Consider the following 14,232-nt stretch of genomic DNA (forward strand, 5'->3'; position numbering starts at 1 on the left):
GGAGTTGCAGTCTGCACAGAGCTCCGCAGTACAGAGTTACGGTCTGATCTGGGAGGAGGTGCTTTTCTATCTTCTTTTTGGCCTTTACATTTTTATGCAGTCTATATTTCCTGATAGTCTAAGCGTAGGCCATAATTCATGTTACAGTTTCTATAGTCACTGCTGTTGTTTCGTTTCTTTTCCTTCATTTCGCATATTGTGTTGTTTTCAAGCTCCGTTTGTTGTGTGTGCTCCTTCTGGTATTTGAAGGTTTCACTTGATGTTTTTTATTCTTGTAGTTTCTTTGCAGTCAAAACTTGCATATTCCTTTCAACTCTGTCTTCCAGAGAGTATGTTGACTGAGCAAATAAACAATTGTTTTCTCTTTTGTCGCCTTGTCTGCTTTCCCATCCTTTGCCTTATTACCAGAATTTAATTGATTAAGTTATTTTGATAGTTTCTTTAGTGCTTACATTTATACTTCTAAATATAAATTTACAATATTATTTGTGTTATATACTTTGAATTGTATCTTTTAAATTCCAAGTATAAAAGATCAGTATATTATAGTATCTAATAACTTCTATCCCTGTTCCTCTTCCAAATTTTGATTTTATTTGACATGTTATTTGCCTTGATCATGTATATAAATCTATATACTATATTATTATGTCATATGTTATACTATTATGCACTCTCTATATTATCATATGCCATATGTTATAATACTGCATATTTATAGATCACTTGATAGATATACATATATATATATATGTATAGCACTTATAGGATACATATAAGGAAATCGTTCTCTGTTATCATTAACAATGGTCATAATAACTGTAGCAAAAAGCTGCAGTTATGAGAGCTAGCATAAGTCTTCCAATAGGGCTGGTGTGTTAGAGACTTGTATTAATGGTACCAGAGTGAGTCAGCCTGAATTTGAGGTATAGGTTCAGGACAAACTGAACACATCTCTTGCTAATATCCAAAGGAAGTCAATTCCAACTCAGCTGTAGCCGATTCTTGTTCATACCACTATAAGTTAAAATAAATTTTGCATAGTCTGCTCCTATGATGGTTGACTAATGTCATCTCTTAGCTTTTGCTCTCTTTCAGTTTAAATAAAGACGACTGCTTTTTAAAAGCCTTTTGAAAACTTTCACTTCATTGACTTATTCGTGGCCATCGGGGTCTTTTGGCTGCGCAGGCTTTCCTCTAGTTACAGCGAGCAGCAGCTACTTCCTGATCGTGGTGCACGGGCTTTCCCGTGGAGCGGCCTCAGCTGTGCAGCACAGGCCAACAGGAGCTGGGGCACGCAGGCTTAGTTGTCTGAGGCGTGTGGGATCTTCCCCGACCAGGGGTTGAACCCGTTTCCCTGCAATGGCAGGTGGATTCCTATCCGCTGTGCCACCAGGGGAGTCCAAGACAACTGCTTTTAACTTGACATGAAGAACTCATACACGTAGATGGTCTAAGCTACTAGCTAGGAAACATGTTCTTCTTATGTGTTAGTAAAGCTTTCAGGCTTGAACACGTGATGCTCAGTATTCCCCAGCTATTTGTTGCTAATTTGTAACTGTTAACAACAATAATCTTTCAGCTTGTTTTGGAATTTTAAGCTATTACTATTTTTTTTTTTTTATTCTTGGAAGGACTGAAAGCATTGTATTCTTTCTGCGAGAAAATTTTATTTTGGATTTGTCCAACTTCTGACCTAAATTTCCAGAGAAATGATGTGTTCAGTCCTTTGAGGAAGTGCAAAACTAAGAAAGTCTCCCAGAAACAATGCACCATGTATCTTGCTTGTCAATTTATACTTGAATAGAAATGTAACATACTTGTAGTATTCTCACTGACAAGGTTACTCTCTACCCCCTTTTTCAGAGTAGACTCTGATGTTAGATTTTTTTAAGCTGATTGTTAAGAAAAAAATCCATCCACTGTCTCTAAATTCTTTAACACTGAAGATTTCCCACATCCCTGGAGAACTGATTGGCTTGGATGAAGGAAATGAAAAACTGATACCTGAAAAATTTGAGAGAGTGACCAAGAAATTGCTATTGTCTCACATAGGATGAGAAATTAGGTGCATACCCTATAACTAAATATTTCTTCGACCCCCACACTTGGCTGTTTTTAAAAGCCAGTCAAAATCAGGAAACATATGGGAAAAGGAAGAAAAGTCTAGACCAATTTGGAATGTTGGTTTCTTGAAGGGAATGCCTAGAACATCTCCTTCAAGACAAAACAAAATCAAACCAAATTGCCATTTCCCCAATAACCATCTGAAGGAGCTGTTAGTGCTGCTAAAAGTGAGGTGCAAAAGACAGACGAGACAGTTCCTCTTACTACAGCTTTAAGACCCAAGGACCCTGGGAGGGGGAACGTACCAAAGAAACTCAACCTCATATTCCTCACTATTGTGTGATGTATCCTTCTAGATTAAACGTGCTAGCTGGATACCGCAAGATGACCTGATCTACAAAATAACTCATCTCACACACTAATAAAGTAATGCTCAAAATTCTCCAAGCCAGGCTTCAGCAACACATGAACCGTGAACTTCCAGATGTTCAAGCTGGTTTTAGAAAAGACAGAGGAACCAGAGACCAAATTACCAACATCTTCTGGATCATGGAAAAAGTGAGAGTTCCAGAAAAACATCTATTTCTGCTTTATTGACTATGCCAAAGCCTTGGACTGTGTGGATCACAATAAACTGTGGAAAATCTGAAAGAGATGGGAATACCAGACCACCTGACCTGCCTCTTGAGAAACCTGTAGACAGGTCAGGAAGCAACAGTTAGAACTGGACGTGGAACAACAGACTGGTTCCAAATAGAAAAAGGAGTACGTCAAGGCTGTATATTGTCACCCTGCTATTTAACTTATATGCAGAGTACATCATGAGAAACACAGGGCTGGAAGAACACAAGCTGGAATCAAGATTGCCGGGAGAAATATCAATCACCTCAGATATGCAGATGACACCACCCTTATGGCAGAAAGTGAAGAAGAACTACAGAGCCTCTTGATGAAAGTGAAAGAGGAGAATGAAAAAGTTGGCTTAAAGCTCAACATTCAGAAAACGAAGATCATGGCATCTGGTCTCATCACTTCATGGGAAATAGATGGGGAAACAGTGGAAACAGTGTCAGACTTTATTTTTGGGGGCTCCAAAATCACTGCAGATGGTGACTGCAGCCATGAAATTAAAAGATGCTTACTCCTTGGAAAGACTAACCTAAACAGCATATTAAAAAGCAGAGATATTACTTTGCCAACAAAGGTCCATATACTCAAGGCTATGGTTTTTCCAGTAGTCATGTATGGATGTGAGAGTTGGACCATAAAGAAAGCTGAGCACCAAAGAATTGATGCTTTTGAACTGTGGTGTTGGAGAAGACTCTTGAGAATCCCCTGGACTGCAAGGAGATCCAACCAGTCCATCTTACAGAAGATAAGTCCTGGGTGTTCATTGGAAGGACTGATGTTGAAGCTGAAACTCCAATACTTTAGCTACCTGATGCAAAGAGCTAACTCATTTGAAAAGACCCTGATGCTGGGAAAGATTGAGGGCAGGAGAAGGGGACAACAGAGGATGAGACGGTTGGATGTCATCACCAACTCAATGGACATGAGTTTGGGTAAACTCCAGGAGTTGGTGATGGACAGGGAGGCCTGGCATGCTGCAGTTCACGGGGTCGTAAGGAGTCGGACACGACTGAGTGACTGAACTAAACTGAACTGAACATACGTAACACAAGCAGCCCACTTTCATGAAGCACATGACATACTAACACATAAAGAAAGTCCGTATGTCCAGTTGAAAGATAACAAAATTAGTACCCACTAGCCATCATGTAGCTTAATGAGTAGAACATAACCAAAGCCCCTGTATGACCTTTCTAGGTAGTATTTCCTTCTGTGGTCCTGGTCCCTGCAACCTGGGAATATGTTACCTTACAGAGCAGAAGGGACTCAGCCTGTGTGATTGACTTAAGGACCATGACGTGGGGAGATGATCCTGGATTATGCAGGTGGGCTCAGTGTAATCACTGGGGTCCTTTTCAGGGGGATCCAGGGAAATGAAGGATCATAGAAAAGATGGGGTGGTGGACAGTAGTTTAGAATGATGCTCCATGAGCTGAGGAATGCAGGCAGCCTCCAGAAGCTAAAGGAGGAAAGGACATGGACCCCTCCCCCACCACTGAGTACCCCAGGAGGAGTGCAGCCCTGTTCTCATCTTGGTTTTATACTTCGGACTACAGGAATTGTAAGAGAACAAAGCTTTCTTGTTTTAAGTCATTCATTGTTGTTCAGTCGCTAAGTTGTGCCCGACTCCTTGTGACCCCAAGAACTGCAGCGGGCCAGGCTCGTCGGTCAGCCACTATATCCCAGAGTTTGGAAACATTCACCTTCATTGAGTGGGTGAGGCTATCTTACCATCTCAATCCTCTGCCACTCCCTTCTATTCCTGCCCTCAGTCTTTCACAGCATCAGAGACTTTTTTTGCATCAGGTGTCCAAAGTACTGGAGCTTCAGCCTTAGCATCAGTCCTTCTGATGGATATTCAGAGTTGATTTCCTTTAGGATGGACTGGTTGAATCTCCTTACAGTCCTAGGGACTCTCAAGAGTCTTCTCCAACACCACAGTTCAAAAGCATCAGTTCTTTGGTGCTCAGTCTTCTTTATCATCTCACGTCCATGCATAACTACTGGGAAAAAACAGCTCTGACTATACATAACTTTGTTGGAAAAGTTATATCCCTGCTTTTTAATACACTGTCTAGGTTAGTCGTAGCTTTCCTTCCAAGGAGCAATTCATTAGGTTTGTGGTAATTTGTTACAGCCGCTGTAAGAAGCTAATACACCCACCTCCCCTGGAAGTAACCACTGTCCTGAGTTTTGTGATAATCACTTCCTCACTCACTTATTTGTTTGATTTTAAAGTTGTACCATCCATGCATTTATCTTTAAATGATGATGCTGGGAAAGATTGAAGGCGGGAGGAGAAGGGGACGGCAGAGGATGAGATGGCTGGATGGCATCACCGACTCAATGGACATGGGTTTGGGTAAACTCCAGGAGTTGGTGATGGACAGGGAGGCCTGGCGTGCTGTGGTTCACGGGGTCGCAAAGAGTTAGACATGACTGAGTGACTGAACCGAACTGAACTGATCAAGTTTGTAAGCCCAAGCAGCAATCACACTCCTAGCTGAGTAAGGACAGGGTGATATTATTATACATTAACTGAGAAATTCACAGAGAAAATAAACTGAACAGTAGCTCTGGTTTCAGTTCCCTGAGAATTTACAAAATCTCCTTCTGGGCAAATCAATGGGCAAGTTCACGAGCAAGACTTCAGTAACCCAAGACGTGCCAAGCCTTTGCACCTGGCGTGGTTGCATTGTGAGCCTGGCACTGTCTGGCAGAAATCTGTTCATCAGGCTAGCACGTTCTAGACACCAGGTTCATGAAGGCTTAGCTCCAGTTCTCAAACCCAAAGCAAAGCAGAATATATACATAGGGATCACTGAAGAATCACGGTGGAACCAGATAGCCGCGAGTCGCGGGGAGGGTGGGAATTGCATCAGGGCATGATGACGATGAGCCAGTAGTGTCTGTGCCGGGCATTCTGAGCATTCTGTCCTCAGATTTAAGGAAGGTTCGGAGGCAGCAGGCACATTGGTCCTGGGTCCCGCTGCTTCTTCTGAAACGTATAGAGCTCTAGCGTTTACCCATCTCGCGCTTCATTTTCCTTCCCTCTTGTAGTAGATGCACTATGTCCCACATCCCATGTTTCTTTTTGTTTGTTTGTTTATGGTCTCATTTTGGTGAAATCCATCCTTTTGTATCTTCTTGGGGAAAGATGAATGGCAAGTAGCATTTGGAAACTGCATTTCAGAAAACATCTTGGTTGGATGTAGGATTCTTTGGGCTCTCATTTTCTGTGCGGAATTTAATGCCATGTTGTCTTGTTGAGTTAGTGTTAAAGTACAAATTCATGCTCCCTCTGAATCCACCGTCCTTGGCTTGCCCTTTCCCAACCAGCACTCTGTTCTAAAATTTCAGCCTTATGGTCCATGCATGACTACTGGAAAAATCGCTTTGACTATATGGATGTTTGTTGGCAAAGTGATATTTCTGCTTTTTAATATACCGTCTAGGTTGGTCATAGCTTTTCTTCCGAGGAGCAAGCGTCTTTCAATTTCATGGCTGTAGTCACCGTCTGCAGTGATTTTGGAGCCCAAGAAAATAAAACCTGTCACTGCTATGAAAAGTTGTGGTGACTAAAACGCTGATCAGAATAACCCTGATGGGACACTGTGGGTGTCAGTATCGAAGGAGCCACGTGAGCCATCAGTTTGGGATTGCTTGTTGTCCAGACCCCGAGAGAGTACTGGTCAGATCCCCTGGAGAACTTCCTCTCAGTTTCCTGCCTGAGGGTTAAAAGTCAGGCTGGCAGCATGTTTGGAGATGAATGGGAAAGAACCCTGGAGTGAAGGGTGCCTCCTTTCAAGATTCAGAAATGCAAGTTGCATGACTCCCATGTTTTCATTCCTTACGGCATCTACATCCTCATGCTTGCCTGCCCTCCCCAGGCCACAAACCCTCTTTCCTGCTGTGTGTGCATGATCAGTTGTTGAGTTGTGTCTGACTCTTTCCAACCCCGTGGACTGTTGCCCTCCAGGCTCATGATACTGGAGTAGGTTACCATTTACTTCTCTAGGTTGATAACTCTTAATAAAGCTAACTGTTACATTACTAGGTGAAAATATTTTGGGGGGGGGCATTGGAGGAGGCTCATTAAAAACTCATGAAATCAAAACAGCATTACTCCTCCTTCCTTTCTTGCTTATTCCTTCCAGGAATAGTAGGCCTTTTTCATCAATTCTACAGATTGAAATCTAAGTGTAAGCAATAACCATACATGAACAACACAAATAAGGAATCAGTTCAGTTCAGTTGCTCAGTCGTGTCCAACTCTTTGAGACCCCATGGACTGCAGCATGCCAGGCTTCCTTGTCCATCACCAACTCCTGGAACTTGCTCAGACTCATGGTTCATCAAGTCAGTGATGCCATCCAACCATCTCATCCTCTGTTGTCCCCTTCTCCTCCCACCTTCAATCTTTCCCAGTATCAGGGTCTTTTCCAATGAGTCAGTTCTTCACATCAGATGGCCAAAGTATTAGAGCTTCAGCTTCAGCATCAGTCCTTCCAATGATTATTCAGGATTGATTTCCTTTAGAATTGACAGGTTTGATCTCCTTGCAGTCCAAGGGACTCTCAAGAGTCTTCTCCAGCCTCACAGTTCAAAAGCATCCAGGAATGGTCTGCCACATTGCTGGCTGATTCTTTACCAGCTGAGCCACCAGGCCACACACCTCCAAGTAAGCAATATTCAGCTGTAATTTTCCCCCCAATTTCTCACTTTATGGTCCCCTAATTTGTACTTTCATATACACCATATGCTGCCTTATATTAAAAAATATGCATATATCACATTTCCCCTAGTAAGTTATAAGTTCAACAGTGGACGAGCTTCTGTTTTTTGAGCATTTTTGTTGTTGTGGGCTAAAATGTTTGTTGAATTAATTATAGCACATATAATTTTTTATGTGTGTGTGCTTAGTCACTCAGTTGTGTCTGACTCTTTGTGACTCCATGGACTGTAGCCCACCAGGCTCCACTGTCTATGGGGATTCTCCAGGAAGAATACTGGAGTGGGTTGCCATTCCCTTCTCCAGGGGATCTTCCCAACCTAGGAATTGAACCGGGGTCTCCTGTGTTGTAGGCGGATTCTTTACCAGCTGAGCCACCAGGGAAGCCCTATTATTTTTATGAATGTGTTTCCATATGAATTGTGAAAGTTTTTGTTCTAGTTCTGTGAAAAATGTCATTGGTAATTTGATAGGGATCACATTGAATCTGTACATTGGATTTGGTGGTAGAGTCATTTTCACATTATTGATTCTTCCTACCCAGGAACATGGAATAACTCTCCATCTGTTTACATTGTCTTTGATTTCTTTTATTAGTGTCTTATAATTTTATGTGTACAGTTCTTTTGTATCTTTATGTAACTTTATTCCTAGATATGTAATTCTTTTATGAATGTGTTTAATACCATAAACTGGAGTTTTCTAAAGTGTACTCTTCAGAAGATGAGTTTTATGTATGTTGATAGTTCTGTACAAAGAGAATGGCTATGTGATGGTTGCAAATTTGAAAAATATTTAATTGAACAAAGCTAAATGGATTTCTTCACTACAAGACCTTCCAAATCCTTATTAATTTCTTCATTTAATCCACAATATTTTCACATCTCCCGTTTTCTCTTGCTATGCCAAGTGCTTTAACGATAAACAATATCTACACTAATCTTGCTATTTGGGGCCCTGAAAATCAAGCAATATGTATAAACAAGAGGAAGGATCACAGGATGGTATCCCCTCTCATTTATTTGCACCCTAAACCTCTTTCCGAGGAGCACCTCGGAATACTTGGGTTTCATGGAACACCCTTTGGGAAGCCCAGCTCTTGCCATAAAAATCACTATTTTAATTCAGAAACTAGTTGGGAATTTTTACATGCAATTAGTCCCAGACCCTGTAATAAACAGGGACTAATGGATTACATAAATAGTACCAGATAGGGCCCTCCAAACCCAATCAAATTTTCCCAACCTCATTTAATAAAAAGTGATGGAAAAAATGAATTCCCACTGGAGATATAAACAAACTCCCAGGGGAACCAATGACTTCACTCACCATTCGACTTTCCAAGCCAGTCTGAGGAGGAGAAACGCATTGCAATCAATACAGAATGTTGGCCAGTCGGGCCCCAGACACTTGGTGGTGTCAGGCAGGGAGTGGCCAGAGTCATAGCGATGCAGGTGAAGGCTATGTTGTACCTTCCCAGCGAAGAGGCATTTTTCGGCAAGACCATCCTGACAGAGGTGTTTCACATACCAGCCAACCTGAGTTACCCAATCTCAAATACCTCAAACTCAGAGTATATTTTGGAGGAAGGCCAAATTCTATTAATTAACTTTTATCTCTCTCTTGCTCGTTTTCTGTCTCGCACACACTCTTGCCCGCCCCCCCCCCCCGCCTTTTTCTAAGTGCAATAAAGTTTCAGTAAACCTCAGGAATCTAATGTTTATTTTAATTAGCAATGAGCTTTTGAACAGAAAAACACACCGAGGTATATTATCTTCTATGCTGAACTCCATTCATGCAAAATACACGCTAACATCGTCATCCATGGCTTTCACTATTTTTATGATTTATTTGTATTTTTATTTCTTGCAAATAACAGTTTCAATTTGCGCTTGAACTATAGATACAGGTCACTTGAAAGGCTGGAAAGGCTGTGGCCCTATTGGTAATGTGACTTGAAGATTCTTAGTTAAACCAAGTGATGTTACTCTGTAAGCCTTTGATTTTGACTCCAGAATTTGCCGACAAACCTTCCGAGAGCTCTACTAAGACTTCAGTAACAACACAGTGAAGGAGTGAGGAAGTACAAGACACGGAAAATACCTAGCTCTTGCCCTGGAGGGATTTACGTTTTAATTTAAATAAGACACAGCAAACCAACAGATAATTAACCACAGTTAAGTCATATTCCCGAATTAGCAAGGGAGGGGTCAGGGAAATACAGGTTGCCTTACGTTAATTATTTATAAATGTATTTCAGTTTAAAATCAAATCTTTTTTTTTTTCCAATGGAACTGAAGAGCAAAGAGTGAAAACAGCCCAACTGTTAACTGTAAGGCTAATAATAGTGATGATCTAAGGAAATGATGGATATTTCCCATGTGCCTGCTCCGTGTCAGACAGCTCATATCCAGCTTCTGCTAATCTTGACCGTGGTCAGACAAGTAGCTGTGTTTATGGCCGTTTTATCAATGGGCAAAGTGAGGGTCCATGGTATTTCTTTATTTTGTGCTGAACGCATGGTAGTTAGGTTAAGTTGCTCAATATCTAGTTGGGTACAGAACCTGGATTGAAGATCAGCTTCATCTAACCTCAAAGTCTTGACTCCTTCTGTTCTTCTGGTTCCCTCGCATGAAATGGCCATGTTCAAATCTGTGCCTGTCCAGTGTAATGGCACTTTTTTAAAACCCTAGAACTCACCTGCAAGGGTTTGGGGCTGAGAGGGCAAAGGCCACCCCTCAGGTGCTATCAGTAGGTTAGGAACTGTATGTGAAGATCCCCACAGAGGGGGCCAAGCCTTCTTTGGCTTGGAGAGGAAGCTTTAGAAAAGATCTAAACAATTGATCCTAGTTAGGAATAACACTGGGTCTCTAAGGAGGTTGCGGCCAATCTTCCCCAGCACCAGGTTCCCGGTGCCAGGAAGCCAATGCCTGATCATGACAATGTTATTTCCCTGCGGAGCTGTTTAAGCCCGACGGGATCATGCAGTCATGTGACGAGTCACCTGCACAGGCTTGTCTGGGGATCGGTGGCTGGAGCTGCTAACCAGCCTGGACTGGTTGAGCCACGGAGGTGGATACAGAAGCAATTAAAACACACACAGACACACATGCGCTCCAGTGCACACACACAAGCACACGCACACACACCCTGCTGCCGCCAACCCACTCAGACACCTGTAGCTTCATTTGCAATTAATAAATTAATTAAAATGTTCTCATGGGAAAATGTCTTGGTGAAACCATGGGTTTACTGTAATGAAACCCAACATTAAGAGCTCTACTATAATAATACCGATCACACCAGGAAGTGATGTTATAGGTTGGTCTTTTTACATATGAAGCATGCAGTGATAGGTTTAACTACTTTGTTTCTCCCCTCCCTCTCTGCATTTTTTGGTTGACTAACGTCTGCTGAGGATGTGGCCTAAACTTAATTAAAGGAAAGGGAAAGAGAGAGAGTACAGTAGCAAAAGCTGTATTAATTACAACAGACCCTGTATTATAGCTGTTTTCCCCTTGGAACCAAAGCTGCAGCCAAAGTGCATGCTAAAAGGCATTAGTTTCAAGGAATTTTTTTTTTTTTTAAAGGAGAGGAAGAAGAAAATAAGTGTTGGAAATGTTAAATAATGTATTGTTACAGTCTCTGGGGTCACAAAGAACCAGACATGACTGCAGTGACTTAGCATGCACGTGTGCATTGTTACATGGTTATGTATTTTTCGTGTCGTCTGCACAGGCTACCCTGAGGTCAGAGTGGAAGGCCGGTGTACATTGCTCTTCATCGTTGGGTTAATTGATACATCATTACATGCATGTGATCATGCATGTCCATTAAGAGGTGCAGTTACCAAAGTTCAGCCTAAAACCACCTTTCCATGTCTCTTCGGTGCTACCAGTCTGGAGTTTCATAACCTGACCATTAGTTCACGTCTCGGTTTCATTTATTTGTTCACAGACTTTCCTTTCACTTGCCCACTTCTCTGAGAGTTATACTTTCAGGCCGGATTTCTGCACACTTAGTGGTGTCTTAAGCTGGACCTGTTCTTTTTTGGGGGGCACTGGGGTGCCGTCCTGTGCATTGCAGAGTATGTAGCAATGTTCCCGGCTGCTACTCAGTAGATGTCAGCAACATATCCCCCTCCATGTAGCATCTGAAAATATGTCTCTGGAGGTTGAGTGTCTCCTTGAGGGGGAATCCATGCCCGCCGAGCTCTGCTGCGCACGGGGCTCAGTCCCTCTGCAGAGCCTGAAAGTCTGGTCTCTCTTCCTTCCCCCGCTTCTCTGAACACAAACCCCTGCCTCTCCACAGCTCAGAACCTGAGCCCCCTGCCCTGTGCTCCCCTCGTCTCAGGCCTGGTCAGTCTCTCCCTAGGGCGAGCCTGCAGTGGCCGAGACACACATTTCAGACCCGTGATACACACCACCAGACTGTGGATTTAGGACATCTTAAGTCTTGCCTGTCAAGAAGACCATTTGAAGAAAGAAGATGAAAGGAGTTAGAGTTTAAAGGCAGGATCGAGAATAGAAAGACTGCTGAAACTTAGGTGTAAACTGTAACCTGTCTACTCAGCTAGGGCTGGGTTAGGTGAGTTTGTTTCCTGTCGTACAAGGTGAGGAGCGTGTTGCCTTCAATGGCTACGATGGTGATATGATAGGATGATGCGTGGGAAAAGGGGCATTTGACTAAAGCTCCAATCCCTTGATCTCAATTTCCATGAGACATGCTAAGGTCCCAAACTTCAGCTTTTGAGAATTATGCGGACTTTTCTTCATTTTCCTACCCATCTCTACCATTTGTAAAACGTGGGACCCAAGTCCTCGTGTAGGTTGTAGCTGGAGACTCGGGTCCTGTCCCTGGAGAAGGTGGATGACAGCGTCCTGGAGGGCAGGCAGTGAATCAGAGCTGCCTCGTGTGGCCTTTCTCAATCCAACAGGTGCCTGGTGGAGCCTCAGCTCGCGGGAGCAGTTCAGCCCTGGTGTGTGGGGCCGAGTCTGCCCAGCTGTCTTGTTTAACTAGAGTGGAGCCCTGTTGGGACTCGAGGTCTGAGCACTTGGTGCTGTCACTATTTTGGAAAATAGTTTCAGCCTCAAAGTCTTTCCCTGTGTAACCCTTTTCGTCCTCTTAAGAAATGCAACATGCCCCAAATCAGAGTTGAGAGGTTGTCAGCCAGACACTTCCTCAGTGTGTCTCTGAAATGCAGTCTCTTTTAAATCACAGATGATTTTTGTGGAAGTGCAACATTATCTGAACAAATGACTGAAAATTTGGAACTTCATGGCCTGAAAAGATGCTTATAATGAAGAACAAAAAAGCTGTTATCTGGTCTCAGAAAAGCATCCTGCTCCTTGCAGTAGCAACAAGGAATTCTTTGTTGGGAAATACAGTATTTCATGATAAGAAGCTCAAAATTTAATAGATGCTCTCTGAGTATAACATTTTGTGTTGTACTGTTTTTAGGCTTAGAAACAATTTGACTTCATGCTCTTAATTTCTACTGGAATTTATTTTTTTCTCCCATTGGTCTCCCATTTCTCCCATTTTATCCTTTCTTCTTAGCTTCATTGCAACTTAAAAAAATAATAATTTTATTTATTTATTTGTTTTTGGCTGTGCTGGATCTTCCTTACGGTGCAGGCTTTTCTCTCGTCGCGGAGAGCAGGGGCTGCTCTTCCATTGCAGTGATTCTCTTTTTGCGGAGCACAGGCTCTGGGCGTGCGGGCTTCAGTAGTCGTGGTTCCCGGGCTCTGGAGCACAGGCTCAAAAGCTGTGGCACACGGGCCTAGTTGCTCCAAGGCATGTGGGATCTTTCTGGATCAGGGATCGAACCCATGATCCCTGCCTTGGCAGATGGATTCTTTACTACTGAGCTACCAGGGAAGCCCTGCAACGTATTTTTTCTTCTTCTTCTTTTAACTGTTGTCTGTATCATGAAGATGAGTATAGGAAGTGGGAAGTGTAGGAGTGGAAAAATTAGGAGTATTGCTTCCTGGGTCCTGGGGAAGAAAGGTTTACATCTTTTAGAGACATTATCTCATTTAATTTCAATAGTAAAAAAAAATTTAAATGGAAAATTACTACTTTTTTAAGTAGAAAAAAAAATTTTTTTTTAAACTGTAGAAGGTTTATGGTGATCTGGCCATTTTCCTCATCTTTCAAAACACAGATGATCACTTGAGACTTAGTAATGTAATATGTCTGATTTTTGTGTTGAGCTTAAATGTACACAGATGGGAGGGGAGTATTATTAGCCCTATTTTTTTTTTTTTTTTTTTTAAGAATAAAATGAGGTCTGAGGAAGTCAAGGAACTCACCAGAAGAAGCAATGGTAGAGTCGTTCGAGGTTAGATGGTCAAGTCCACAGGCTTCGTGTTCTGCCCTTTGGGCTCGTCCAGCGCGTCCCTTCCTGTCTCATCAAACTGGAGGCTGAGGGATCCCTGTGGGATTTCTGGCTCACCTCCTGGGCCCAGGATCAGGGAACATTCTCGGATTTCTGAGACAAAGCATTCAGGATCAGGGCTGATTTCCATGCTCACTTCAACTCAGCCGGAGGTCAGAGGATCCACCCACCTGCAGTGAAGGAGACACAGGAGATGCAGGTTTGATCCCTGGGTCGGGAAGACCCCCTGGAGGAGGAACTGTTAACCCACTCCAGTATGCTTGCCTGGAGAATCTCATGGACAGAGGAGCCTCTACAGCCCATGGAGTTGCAAAAAGTCGGACACGACTGAGCACATGGCGTGTCATATCTCATTCTTGACATGCTTCAAGGACACTTCCGTTATTCCCTCAGTGAGCTGGGC

The sequence above is a fragment of the Bos javanicus genome, chromosome 19, assembly GCF_032452875.1.
Source record: "Bos javanicus breed banteng chromosome 19, ARS-OSU_banteng_1.0, whole genome shotgun sequence".
Lineage (NCBI taxonomy): Eukaryota > Metazoa > Chordata > Mammalia > Artiodactyla > Bovidae > Bos > Bos javanicus.